This window comes from Symphalangus syndactylus, chromosome 2 (genome assembly GCF_028878055.3).
Source record: "Symphalangus syndactylus isolate Jambi chromosome 2, NHGRI_mSymSyn1-v2.1_pri, whole genome shotgun sequence".
Taxonomy (NCBI): domain Eukaryota; kingdom Metazoa; phylum Chordata; class Mammalia; order Primates; family Hylobatidae; genus Symphalangus; species Symphalangus syndactylus.
The window spans coordinates 18,189,162-18,204,011 of NC_072424.2; positions in this window are offsets into that span (position 1 = coordinate 18,189,162).

A 14,850-nucleotide genomic window follows, 5' to 3' on the forward strand; every position below is an offset into this window, starting at 1 on the left:
TGTTCAATAAGAGAGGAAAAGGAAAGTATTCAGCTAGCTCTTCCGGTTTATTTTTTAATCTTTACTGCCTCTATATTTAGTATTTCTGAGGATCTCATTAATGCCCCCCAGGAACTTTAGGCCCAAGAATCTACTAAAGTTGACCATAGTCATACAGTATGGCAGAAAATTTATTCCTAGGTATTTACCCACCAGAAATGTGTATGGATGTTCACCAAAAGACAACCGCAAGAATGTTCACAGTAGCACTTTTTGTAATATCCCCAAACTGGAAGCTACCTAAAGACTAGAATGGATAGTACCTAGCCGTCACCAATAAAGAAAAGGATGGCTATGGGCGCTCCATCAATAGTAGAATGCATACATTGTGGTATGCTCACCAACGGATTACTATCCGGCTGTGAAAATGAGCAAACCACAGTGAAAATACAAATGAATCTCATAAACATAACATTGACAAGAGAAGCCAGACAAGAAAGAGGGCATAGTGCATGGTTCTATTTACATAATATACAAAGATGGGTGAAACTGTTCTAAGCTACACTGTTAAGTCAGGAGATAGGTTACAATGGGAGACTAGTGACTAGAGGGAACCAGGGTCTCTGGGATGAGGATAATGTTCTCTTATTTGAGCTGGCTGCTCAAGAAAGGGTGAGTCTCTTCTAGAAAACCCAAGCAGTACATTTAGAATTTGTGCACTTACCCGTAGGTATGGGACTCTTCACTAAAAAATTCCCCAAGTGAATGAGTTGGGCCCTGAGACTCAGGAATTATACCTTCTCAAAACTAGGCTGACTCTTGTACAGATCTAGTAGTGCTGGTGGATGGCATGATGCTAGAGACCTGGGTGAACCTAGTAGACTCTCTACCCACGGCTGGTCCTCATTATTCACCTCTCCACAGCTGAAATCCATGCAATGGCACAAATACGCAGCCAGCTGTGGCTAAGACATTGGCCTCTCAGCCAAGACCAGGGCACTTAGAGACTCTCTGTTAGCCAAGCTCTACAGCCTCTCATTTCTCCATTGTCCCCCAGATGTGTGGCCTGAAATATAACACAGGGGTTGTTCCAAATCATTGTATCAGGGGACACAGTGACCTACCAAGCACCAGGCGTATGGCGAATGTATCATTCTATTCAGAAAAAAAAAAATAGATGAATGGAAACAAGCAGCAATGTGGCTTTCAGTACAGAAACCCTAAATTCAGCATCTTCTGGAACAACAGTACAGTTGGCCCTTGAATTGCATGGGTCTACTTATACATGGATTTTCTTCTGCCTCTGCCACCTTTGAGATAAGAAGACCAATCCCTCCTCTTCTTCCTCCTCAGCCTGCTGACATGAAGACAGTGAGGATGAAGACCTTTATGATGATCCACTTCCACTTAATGAATAGCAAATATATTTTCTCTTCCCACTGATTTTCTTAAAAGTATTTTATTTTCTCCAGATTAAGTTATTGTAGAATACAGTATATAATACATATAACATACTAAATATATGTTATTCAACTGTTTATGTTATCCGTAAGGTTTCCAGGCAGCAGTCAACAGTAGGCTATTGGGGGGTCAAAAGTTTTATGTAGATTTTCTACTGCAAGAGGAGTCAATGTCCCAACCCCTGTGTTGTTCAAGAGTCAGCTGTGTATATACACACATAGACATATAGTTATAATTTTTATATGTGTGCTTACATGTAGTTATATATTTTCATATATGATTATATATAGTTTTAAATAAATCTTGATTTTCTATATATGCCCTTGATATGAAATTGTTTCTGGCCTCAGGAAAGCAGTCTTTTAAAAGTTCTCCAATGAGTTAGAAAAGTCATTTTTGGCCACAGGCAATTTCAAGTACAGAATTTAAGTAAAGATTTTAAATACAGCTTCCTAATATACTTAATACTTTTGTACAGCAGTCATTTTTTCAGTGATTACATTTATTTAAATGGTCACACAGACTTTCGTGAAAAATATGTTGAATCCTGTCATTTTTCTCCTCCAAACACTGTGATGGCTCCATAATTCTCCCAGGAGTGGGTGCAAATCCTTTGCTATCCCCAAGTTGCCAGTGTTCAGTCTCCATTCACTGAGTTTAATGTGAGGGGCCAAGCTCCCTGATGGGTGAAAATCTCCTCAAATCTCAGGCACAGGGGCCTGGGAGAACCTTAGGGCCATCTCCTTCAATCTCCCCTCCTTTAGCATCTACCTCATGAGGTCACTTTGTGGATGACAAGACAGCCATGGAGTCAAGCCCTGACCACCCTCTGGTCTCATTTGCAGGTATCGCCCATTAGCCTTCAGGACTTCCAGCCACAGACCCCGTCCTGCTGCCTTCAGGCCTTTCTTCTCCACACTAGCATCCCACATGTCCATTGTCCTTTCCTAAAACAGCCCTTCACCATCCTGTTTATGCCCCTCTGCATGAGCTCCAAATTCTCTCTATCCCTTTCAGGATGTGGGGCCCCAGAAAGAAGAAATAATTCAAGTTGAAGTGCCAGCCAGAGGAGAATAGAGTAGAACTGTCACCTCCATTGCAGTACTACCCTCTATTTATGCAAGCTGCAGTGGCCCAATAATGGCTCCCAAAGGTGTGTCCGTGTCCTGATCCCCAGAACCTGTGTTAACATATTTGGAAAAAGAGTCTTTGCAGCTTTGCAGGCGTGATTAAGTTAATGAACTGATTATTTGGGGGGTGGAGAGATGATGCTGGATTATTTGGGTGGGCCCTAAATGCCATCACAAGTATCCTTATAAGGGAGAGGCAGAGGGAGTTAGACACAAAGAAGAGGGGAAATGATGTGAAGACAGAGGCAGAGATTGCAGTGATGCAGCCACAAGCCAAGGAACACCTGGAGCCACCAGAAGCTGGAAAGATTCTCCTCTAGAGTCTTAAGAGGTAACCAATACCTTGACTTAAGCCCAATGACACTGATTTTAGACTTCTGGCCTCCTGAACCATGAGAGAATGGTTTTGTTGTTTTAAACCCCATTTGTGATACTTTTTTTTACAGCAGCAATAAGCAAAGTAATATTTAACCCAAGACTTCATTTGTTTTCTTGTTTTTTTTTCTCTCCATGATGCTGACTTACTAAATCTAATCAATTCTTTCCTTCTACAAAAAAGCCAATAATGAAGTGGCACAGCTGAGAGGAAAACGTGCTATTTTTTTTTTTTTATTCCAATGCACAGAATATGGAAAGAAGGGCCTTAGTAGAAGTTGGAGACTGATTGGCTGTGTGACCTTGGATAAGTCAGCCTATCTTTGGGTCACTTTCCCCATTTGTAAATGAAGAAATAACCTCTATAGTCTTCCCAGATCATTCTGTAAGTCTGCAAAGCTTTTTACTCAGTTATCAATAATTTCACAGAGTCTCCAGCTGAGCACTGACTTCATGTCACCTCCTTAAGGATCACCTCCCCTGGGAAGTCTTCTCTGATTCACCTCCATTCTCTATGCTCCAATAGATCTTGTATGTATCTATATTGCAACATGTATTGCACTGTGATCTAATGATTTGTGTCCAAGACCATCTTCCTCACTAGACAAGAGTTTCTCGAGGGCAAGAGCCTCATATTATTCATCTATTTTCAGTGCTTAGCTCATCAATAAATGGACAAATGAAGAAATTAATGAGTGGCTATGAGGTATGGACTTTCTCACTGTACACAATTGACTGATGCAAATGTCTGAACACCAGAGTTCTGGAGCCCAAACCTCTGCTGCATGGGAGCCATTGATCAAATAGTCCTGGCATCCATACTGCATTTTATGAGTGATGTATGTGTTTTCATCAATGTGATCTGACTTGTTTTATCTATTTCATAAGGTTAAGTCATAATTCAAAAGCTAACTTGACTACTTGTATGCTTGAATTTTATAATTATGACTAATATATCCATACTTGAAAAATCAAATATCTGCTAGAGATGTCTTGTCCTTGGTCACTGAAGTTTTAGAAAGACTTTCCTCTTTTTTCTGAGATGCAGTCTTGCTCTGTCACCCAGACTAGAGTGCAGTGGCGCAATCTCAGCTCACTACAACCTCCGCCTCCCAGGTTCAAGTGATTCTCCTGCCTCAGCCTCCCAAGTAGCTGGGACTACAGATGCCTGCCACCACACCGGCTAATTTTTGTATTTTTGGTAGAGATGGGGTTTCACCATATTGGCCAGGCTGGTCTCGAACTCCTGACCTTGTGATCCACCCGCCTCGGCCTCCCAAAGTGCTGGGATTACAGGCGTGAGCCACCAGGCCTGTCCTAGAAAGACTTTCCTAAACATCTTTCATATATGTTCATAATTCCAAACTACAGATATAAAATTTAATGGCAATAGATGAAAAGCTGCACATGCAGGAATCTGAACTAGAGCTTGGCATTTTTCTATTCCCTCTGCTGGTTTTGGTTTCTTCCTCTGGAGACATTGAAGGGCTCATCACTGAGGCAGATGCTCCAGCTGCCACAGAGAACCAAGGAGACTTGGCTCAGTCCAGTAAACAAATGCAACCTGCCAGGATTTTGACTGGAGCCTCCTGGTTTTGACTGAATTTCAACATGATCTATGAATCTCTCTAAAGTCAGCTGTCAGCATCATAGTTGGAACTGAACACAAAAGCCATTTATAACAGAAATTAGGGAACCTGATTTGGATTTACAAAATAAACACCCAAATCTAGACTTCTCTATGAAACTCTACATGCATCTAATACAATTTAATCTAGAATTTGTCTGGTGTTATTTTATTACTCAAAATTACTGATATGGAAAGGGGGCAGGGAAGTGCTGGGTAGAGAAGGCGGGGTCCCTGGTGAGGGCTCCACCCTCAGGCCTGTGCCCAGGGACATAAGCGAAACAGGCACTCCTGTTTTCACACCCAAATGTTGTATTTTCCAAGACCACTCTGGCCTGCCATGCACCCCCCATCCTGTGCCCATATAAACCCAAGACCTTAGCAGGCACAGACACAAGCAGCTGAACGAGAGGAGCACAGGAACAGACCAGCAGACCGGCAGACCAGTAACGGTGGAAACACGTGTCAGAGAAAGAAGAGGGATGTCTAGACACCGCGGGGGGTTTGGCTGGGGGTTGTCAGAGAAGAGTCCAGCCGCTGGGCGGCCTGACTCCAAGGGAAGACCACCTTCCCACTCCATCCCCACCTTTCAGCTCCCCATACATCTCGCTGAGAGCCACCTCCACCACTCAGTAACACTTTGCACTCACCCTTCAAGCCCAGTTTGATCCGATTTTCCCAGTACAGTGGGCAAGAGCTAAGGATACAGAAAGCTGTCACACTGGCCCTTTGCCCTTGCAGTAAGGCAGAGGGGCTATTGAGCTGATTAACACAAGCTGTCTGCAGATGGCAAAGCTGGAAGGGCACACTGTAACCCACGCCCACTTGGGCTCAGGAGTCACAGACACCCACCCCTAGACACTGCTGTGGGGCTGGAGCCCAAAAGCGCTGCCCACGGCCTCTGCTCTTGCCCGTGTGCATGCTCCCCCTAGGAGTCTGAGCAGCAAGGTGACGTGACCAAAGGGAATAAGGGAACACAAGTGCCTGCCTGTCCCTTTAGGAAGGTGAAAGTCAACATGGTTAGTCAGACTAACAGTAGATTCAAGAACCTGATAGAGATGGGATTCACCCCAGAACTTCTCTCTTCTGAAACAATGACCAAGCAGGCTTTTAAATGGGATGCACTCACAGGCAGTGGGAACCCAGGTGCCTCTCCTCTTGTCTGCAGTAATATTGCTGGAGACACTAGGCCTTGGAATTTGCTTCTCATATTTATTTATAAACTAGAATTTTCATATTTACAAATGGAAACCTTCTAGACATAAAATTTCCTTAAGTAAGTGAGTTATTAAATACAAATGTAAAGCCCTCTAGATGTAATTTTTCTAACGTCGTTTTAGGAATTTAAGGTCCCTGATGACATAAGCCAAAATTCCCATTTTGTTTCACCTCATAGCTTTAAATGTTTTCCAGAATTATCAACCCCTCATTTAAAAAAAAAAACAAAAACTGTATCTATACCAGTGACTCTCACATTTTGCCTTTTAGAGCCCAGGTATTCTGTGACTCAGACTAAAATGTTTCCAATGTTGGCTAACTTTTCTTAAGTCACATAAGGGAAAATAGAAACAGCGGCAGTTTTCCCAATTACACATTTTCTTCTGTTTTCTTCCAAAAATTTCAGCGAGTGCTATTGCTTGAAGGATAGCAGATAAAATTATTGAATTACTAATAAGCAACTACCGGGGAATATAGACTTTATTTCAATCAAATGGTTAGTTCAGTATGGTGTAAAGAAAGTTCTAATTCAATCTAATTTGTATGGCACAACTAAAATGAGTGAGGCCTATAGAAGACTTTTTTTTTTAAGTTTAAAAATTGTTTCTGCAAATCATTGCTGAATCCTTGGTGAAACTTGTTGGGAAAATAGGACAGCTGTGGGAGAATGTATTGGTGGAATGCAGCATATTGGATGAACAGTCTTTCTCCTCTGGGAGTCAGGAGAGAGTGGTAGACTGCAGTTGAATATAGCAGTGTGGACAGAACCAGGAAAAGATGGGACCTGGGAAGAAGAGGTGAGGAGAGGAATTTCCAGCCAGGTTGGAGAGAAAGGATAAATCACTTAAGAAAAAGGGAATAAAATGCCTGTGTGGAAAAATGGAAAGCAGAACTTTTAACTGGAGTAGAGGACTTATTTAGAGAACTAGAGATTGGAAGCAGAAAATGAAGGACCTTCTATGCCAAGCTAAAGCGTCTGAATGGTTTCCTTTAGGCAATTGGAAAACAGTGGAGTTTGCTGAGAAGGGGAATGACATGACTTAGAAAGATTAATGTCCCTGCATTGTGCAAAGTGCAGGTAGGTGAATTACAAGATGGGCAATCAGCGTAAGTCTACTGAAATAGATCAGGCACAAGCCAGGTTGGCGATGGAGGGAATAAAGGAGTTATATGTAAGAGATGCTGAAAACAAACAATGTCCTGGCTTAGAGGCTAATTGGATGGGGGGACAGAGAGAGTAAGCAGACCCTATATTTTAAGGCCCATATGACTAGGGTCATTAATCAAAATAATACAAATTCAAGTGGAGGAATTATGATGATTGCACATTTTGTTCAATGGAAGGTAAAATATCCAAGAAAAATGTTCAACAATTAAATAGTCACATTTATTCAGAACTCACCACTGAGACAACAACATTCTAAGTCATGTATATATGCATATTAACTCATGAAATTGCCATGGAATCTCCATGAGACAGATACATTATTCCCCTTTTACAGATGGAAGAACTGAGGCCTGCGTCGTATAGGGAGTGAGTGGCAGAATCAAGACATGAACCCAGACCACGGTTCTGCATTCCACTTTCAAGTGTCTAAGAGGAGGCTGGTGATGTGGGGCTGAGGCCTAAGAAAATAATCAGAGTTTGAGCAGAAATTTTGGAGTAATAATGGCAGCCTGAGAGGGAATAAACTGAGAGCTAAGGGCAGAATTCAGGAACGCATTTTTGGCCCTCAGTTTGGGTTTCAGTTGCAGATTTCAATTTAATAAAAGTGACTGTTGGTATTCTGTGATAAATGAACTGAAAGCAGAAATAGAGACTTCCTTGAGAAATAAAGACACTGATTAGGTTTTCCTCCCATTCCATGCTCTTGTTATTTTTCTCTTTCCTTTTCAAATTCCCAGGGATCCATATTGCAATGATCAGAGATTAATTGTCTAACTGGGAGAATTTCCAAATTAATCTGAGCATAACCAAGAGAGAGAAACCACACAGAAATCTGAACAGTAAAAGGTTAATATAAAGAGTATTAACTATAAAAGGGGATTTGATTTACAAGGAACTAGCTAGTATGTAGTAAAATGAATTTTAAATAAAGGAATAGCTTCTCTAGAAGCCACTACTCCCAAAGCTAAGATTCGATTGTGTTAGAAAAGGCACAGCTGTGGCTCATTGGATGGCAGAGAAGACATTGGTGGGTGTCTTCTAAGTTGCTGGGGAAAACTGTTCATGGGAGGTGTCTCACCAGAGGCACTCTTGCCTGAGGCAGGGGTGCTGGGGAAGTTTCTGGCTACTGAATGCTACTGGCTGCAAGCTCTTCCAGAAGCAGAGATACTCTTCTGCAAAGCCACCCAAGAGGGTGCTGCGGAAGCTGATGGCCGCTGTGTACTCCAGAGCTGAGTGTGCAGAGGCTGTGGGCATGGCAGGAGCTGGGTGACACTGGAGAAAGCCATTCCTGCTACAAGAGCCTGCTGAGCAAGCACACCCAGATCCAGGAGGCAAACTCTTTCCTCCTACAGTGTCTCACCAGCACCCTCTACTGGCAAAACATCAGTGGAAAATTATGGAAAGGACCCAGATCCATTTCCACAGAGCAGGCAAAAAGGGTGAATTTGTAGCTGAGAGACCATTAGTCTATAACCTGCTCAAGCCGGTTCACTTCTCTGGTAATACTTAGAAAGCCATTCCATTTGTTTGGCAGAAGGTGGTGTTGGTGTTGGTGTTGATGTTGGTGTTGGTATTAACAAAGAGTCATATTAAAAACCTAGAGCTTTCCCATTTCCTTCCAAACCTAACAGCCAAGCATAATCAGACTGCTATAAAGCTCTAAGTACAAAACTAAGAACTCAGCTAGAGGGGGCACAACCCTTGAAACTTGATAGTCTTTCATGAAAGGAGCTTTGTGTGTTACCAGCATTCATTCTGTTCCTTAAGAATAAGAGTTCAAGCATTAAAACAGCTGATGTCCCAACAAGACCCATAATAAAGCATTTTTATAGAGCCTCGTTCTATTTGTTAACAAAGAAGATAAACCAATCAAGCAGTCACTCTTATTAGCAGAAGGAAAGCGTAGGTTTTAGCTAATATGTCCTGAGTAAAACTAAAGCTGGAAAGCTGGAAAAAGTTCACATTCTATGTGAATTTGCTCAAATTTAAAGTAAAAGAATAGAAGCCACACACCACCAAATGAGATGACCCCTTAATTCCTTACACTTATAACTGATGCTCTGCCACTTTATAAAACAATCTAAACTATTAAAACACATATAAGAGGTATGACAATTGAACAGGAAAAATAAAACTTATTTGTAGGAATTGTGGTTACATCTTTAGAAAACCCAAGAAGCCACCTGAAAAACTATGGTAATAATATTAGAATTTTTTAAATGACTGGACACAAATTATACAAAATTTATAGCTCTCCTATATATTAAATATATATTGCATAAACTCCCCTTTCTCTGTAGCAAGAAAAACTGAAAGACCACACAAAAATCTCTAAAGTGGCTGATTAGGTGGAATCGAGCTGGCAGAAGTAAAATATTTAGAAGTTTACTTCCAAAATTGCTTAAAATTTTAAAAATCATATTTGTAAAAGAATATATCTATAAAAGCATACAGGGGGAAAAGCATAGGAAGGGATTCATCAGAAAACCTGAAGAATTATTGGAAGATAGAAAGCAAATGAAAGCAAACTGACCAAGAAACATGAGTAGGGAAAGGAAAAACTTCCCAGAGAGATCCGAGGTGTGCTGGCTTCTGGGGCGGGAGCAGATACAGGGCATGGCCGGCCTTACAGGCGTAGGCCCAAGGGGCCAGAGATGCCCATGAGCCCCTGACAGGGAATCTAAGAAATAAATCTGGGTCACCTTTAAGAGACTGACCTACAATAGCAGTAATGTTAGGCCTCAGGGTGGAAAGTGAAAACAGCCCTGAAGAAATGTAATTATTTGCCTTTAGAGGGCTTCCAGGTATAGGAGCTGAAGCCTCAGAGCCAACTTGGAGGTACTCAGGACCCACATGGAAGACACTAATGGGGCAATGAGAGGCAGCTCTGTCCAAGGGAGGAAAGCACCAAAACCTCGCCCCCCACCCCTAGAAAATAACCCCCACCTCCAGCACAAAACCACCACCCCCAACACAAATACCTTCTTACTTTGGTCACTGTGGGTCTTTGGACTGCCGTTCTACTTCACAGCCAGGCACCCCAAAATGCAGCACTCCAGACAATAATTAGTGAACCCCATCAAGTTACACAGAACCTGCAATCAGCCCCCAACGTTCAAGGAGAGGCCTGTTGGGAAAACAGAACAAGAAAACTATAAACATGACATCAGCCCTGCCCAGAGCTCCAACCACCACCTCCAGACATTCAAGGCAAACCAACAGGCTAAAGAGAAGGAATCAAGATAAACGGGAACAGCAAAGATCAGCCATGGACAGAAGAGTACCTGAAAAGAAATTCAAATTTACATCCTCAGAGAGATTTGAGCGCCTACTGCATTCATAAAATAAGACAAGGATGCCATGAGAAAAAAGCCAGCAGGGAACGAGAAGCCCAAACATATCAGAAGTCGCAATATCAGTGGGTTAAAATCCCATATGAAAAGGCACTCCAGCTATGACACCACAAAATCTAACTTTCTACTGTTTATAAGACAGTACACAAGTTTTTAAATGACAGAGAGATTGAAACATAGTAATTATAAACACACTCATCTGGAAAACTAACAAAAAATAGGAATGGCAATATTAACATCATGCAAAATATAATTCAGAGCAAAAGCATTAAGTCGAAGCATTATATGTCATGTGGCTAAAGGTATAACCCACCTACAAATGTAACTATTAAGAATCTTTATGCCTCTGGGAAAAACATTGCCAATTTCCTACTGCATATCTATTCCCCTTATCTACCTTAGAAATCAAACCCCAATTTTGTTTAGGGTAGTCTTATGCCCAGCTATTAAAATCCATTTCCTGAGCTCCATGTGGCTGAAGTGGTCATGTTTGGGGCAGTGTTATTTAAATGGAAGTTACTAGATGAGGTTAGCATGTGTGATTTTATCCCTCACCCTTTCCCTTCTTCCTGTAGGAAGAGGTAATACAGTGGGTGGGGCTCTGACAACCATCTCATGTTCATGAGGATGACAGTCACATCCTAAGGCTGGTGGGGTAGAAAGCCAAAAGGAACCTAGGTCCCTGGTGGCTTCGTGGAGCTACCATACCAGGCCTGGCAGCTAGCTTTAGACTTCTTTTATGTAAAGAAAAAATAAACCCTTACCCTACTTAGTATCTGCTTTTTAGGTCTCTGTAACCTAAAGCCAAATGCTGTTTTTAATTCATAAAGCATGTACCTACTTAGCTTTGAAATATGTGAAGCAAAATCTGTTAAGAGGAAAAAAATAAAAATAAAGTAAAATTGACACCTCAACAATCAATGTGGGAGATTTTAGTACAGCTGTCTCTAAAATCAACCGATATTAAACATTACAATTAAAAGACAGAGATGGGCTGGGCATGGTGGCTCACACCTGTAATCCCAGCACTTTGGGAAGCTGAGGCAGGCAGATCACAAGGTCAGGAGATCGAGACCATCCTGGCCAACATGGTGAAACCCCGTCTCTACTAAAAATACAAAAATTAGCTGGGCGTGGTGGCACATGCCTGTAATCCTAGCCACTCAGGAGGCTAAGGCAGGAGAATCGCTTGAACCAGGGAGTCAGAGGTTGCAGTGAGCCGAGGCTACGCCACTGCACTCCAGCCTGGTGACACAGCAAGACTCTGTCTCAGAAAAAAAAAAAAAAAAAGCAGAGATTATCAGAATGAATTTAAAAGAGCACCAATTTTATGCTGTTAAAGATAGAATTTAAATTTTAAAAATGCAGACAGGTAGAAAATAAGATGGATATGCCCTGCAAACACTAAGCACAAGAATCAACCAAAGTGGGCAAGAGAAATACTACTGAGAAATGAGAATCATTCCATAATGATAAAGTGGTCAGTTCATCAACACATAATTCTAAATGTGACACATCTAATAGAGCTTCAAAATGCATGCAGCAAAAATTGACAGAACTAAAGGGAGAAGCAGACAAATCCACAACCATGGAGATTTTGCCATTCCTTTCTCAGAAACTAATAGAAAAAGTAGACGGAAAATCAGTAAGGATATAGAAGACTGGATTAGCACTGGCTAGCAATACTACCTCACTGACATTTATAGACCATCCACCCAACAGCTGCCGAACGCACACTCATTTCAAGCGGACATGGAACAGTTATCAAGATAAACTTTATCCTAGGCCAAAATCAATTGACAAAGCAAACAAAAATGAGAGATGAATTCTGAGGACTTAACATAATTACAGAGTTAGAGCAAACAGATCTCTTTGGAACATATCCCAACAACAAGCTCAAAACATTCTTCTTAAACCAGACAAACCAATACCAAAAACCAACCATGTACCTGGCTGTGGTAGGCAGCCTCCAAGATGACCCCTAGTGACCCCTGCCTCCTGGGAATCTCACCCTGTGTAGTCCCCTCCCACTGAGTATGGGCTGGACCTAACGATTCCCTTCTAATGACCTGATGGTGTGAGACTCAAAAGACTAGGTCACAAAAGCATGTGTGGCGTCACTCTCACTGATGGCTCCTTCTAGGAGAAGCCAGCTACCATATGGTGGAGGCCAGATGGTGAGGAACTGAGGCCCCCACTAACAGCCATGTGAGTGAATTATCATGGAAGCTGCCCTCCAGCCCAGGCTAATCTTCCCATGCTTGAGTCCTGCTGACAGCTTGTTGAGATATCATGAGAGATCTTGAACCAGAACCACCAACTAAACTGTTTCTAGATTCTTCACCCTTAGAAACTGTGTGAGATAATAAGTGTTTGTTGTCTTAAACTACTAAGTTTGGGGGTAATATTTTATAACAACAGATAACTAAGCCATTTTTTAAAACTCAGTACATTTCCCCAACTGAAATTTATACAATCTACTTTGCTGACCACAAAGCAACACAATTAGATATTAATGATCAAATAGTAACAGAAAGAAAATATTTCTTAGTATTTTTAAACCCTTTTAAAGAGGCAATCAAAACTGAAATTACAAACTACTGTATTTATAAATGAATAAAATTGAAACACTCCATATCAAAACCTATGGGATGCAGCCACATACATTAAGGAAAGTTTTTAGCTTTAAAGTCTTGCCTTTATTAGAAATAAAGATTGAATGTAAGTGAACTAAGCACCTAAGACACCAGATAAAAAGATCCACAAAATAAACTTCAATAAAAGTAAAAAGAAGTTGGCAATAAAGATTAAAATATTAATTACGGCCGGGCACGGTGGCTCACACCTGTGATCCCAACACTTCGGGAGGCCGAGGCGGGTGGATCATCTGAGGTCAGGAGTTCAAGACCAGCCTGGGAAACATAGCGAAACCCCATCTATACTAAAAATACAAAAATTGCCGGGCATGGTGGCACATGCCTGTAGTCCCAGCTACTTGGGAGGCTGAGGCAGGAGAATCACTTGAACTCAGGAGGCAGAGGTTGCAGTGAGCTGAGATAGCACCACTGCACTCCAGCCTGGGTGACAGAGCGAGACTCTGTCTCAATAAATAAATAAATATATACATAAAATATTAATTACATGTTTTAAGTAATAGACCTAATGCCAAAACATGTTCTTTGAGAAGTCCAGTGAAAGAAATTTTGGGGCCGGGTATGGTGGCTCACACCTGTAATCCCAACACTTTGGGAGGCCGAGGAGGGCAGATCACCCGAAGTTGGGAGTTCAAGACCAGCCTGACCAACATGGAGAAACCCTATCTCTACTAAAAATACAAAATTAGCTGAGCATGGTGGTGCATGCCTGTAATCCCAGCTACTCGGGAAGGCTGAGGCAGGAGAATCATTTGAACCTGGGAGGCGGAGGTTGCGGTGAGCTGAGATCACACCATTGTACTCCAGCCTGGGCAACAAGAGCGAAACTCTATCTCAAAAAAAAAAAAACAAAAAAAAACTTTTGGGATTTCTAACTTCTAACTGGTAAGAAGAGAGAGAAAGGGAAGGTGTACATAAACATTAGGAATGCAAAAAAGATTATAACTCTAGATAAAGAAATTCAAGTTCTTAATTTTATTTTATAATTACTTTCCACAATTATACAGTATTTTAAAAACTTGAATTTAAAACTGGAAAATCTAATTGAAATGATACTTTTCCAATTCTGCCCAGTAGAACTTTCAGTAAGAATGGAAATATTCTGTGTCTGCATTGTTCAATATGTTAGGCACTAGCCACATACAACAATTGAGCAATTGACATACAGCTAATAATACGGAGGAATTGAATTTTTAATTTTATTTGATTTTAACTAAATTTCAATAACCACATATTGCTGATGAAAACTGTAATAGACTAGACAGTACTCAAGAAACAATACAAAGATTGAGTTAAGAAAAGGTAGAAAATTTACTCCAAAACCTTTGTAAGAATTTGAAAGAGCAAAAATATACTCCATTATATGCGTGTGTGTGTGAATATGTATATAGCCTTAGATGTTTTTATCAGTTCTACTGAATCTTCATAAACAATGTTTATATAATAAATTCTCAAAGTACAGGAAAATGTCAAAACTTCCCATTTATTTCTTCAAAGCTAGCTCTGATACCAAGTTCCAACAAAAAAGTGCACACACACACACACACAGATATGCTGCAGTAACACACAATCCCAACATCTCAGTGACCAGGAGTCAGCAAACCTGTTTGGCCTATGGACCAAATTGGGCCTTTTACCTGCTTTTATAGGGCCTACAAGCTAAAAATAATTTTTACCTTTTTAACAGTTGGAAATTAGCTTTTGCTCCAGACATGATAATGTTTCTTAATGAATTCAACCTAAAATTACAAGGCAAAACAACAGTTATAGGTGAAACATATACAAAAACTAATTTATTTATTATTACACCCCTATGAAACTGTTCATATTGGAAACTAAAGCACAGAGAGATAAAGTAACATGCCTAAAGTCACACAGAAAGTTT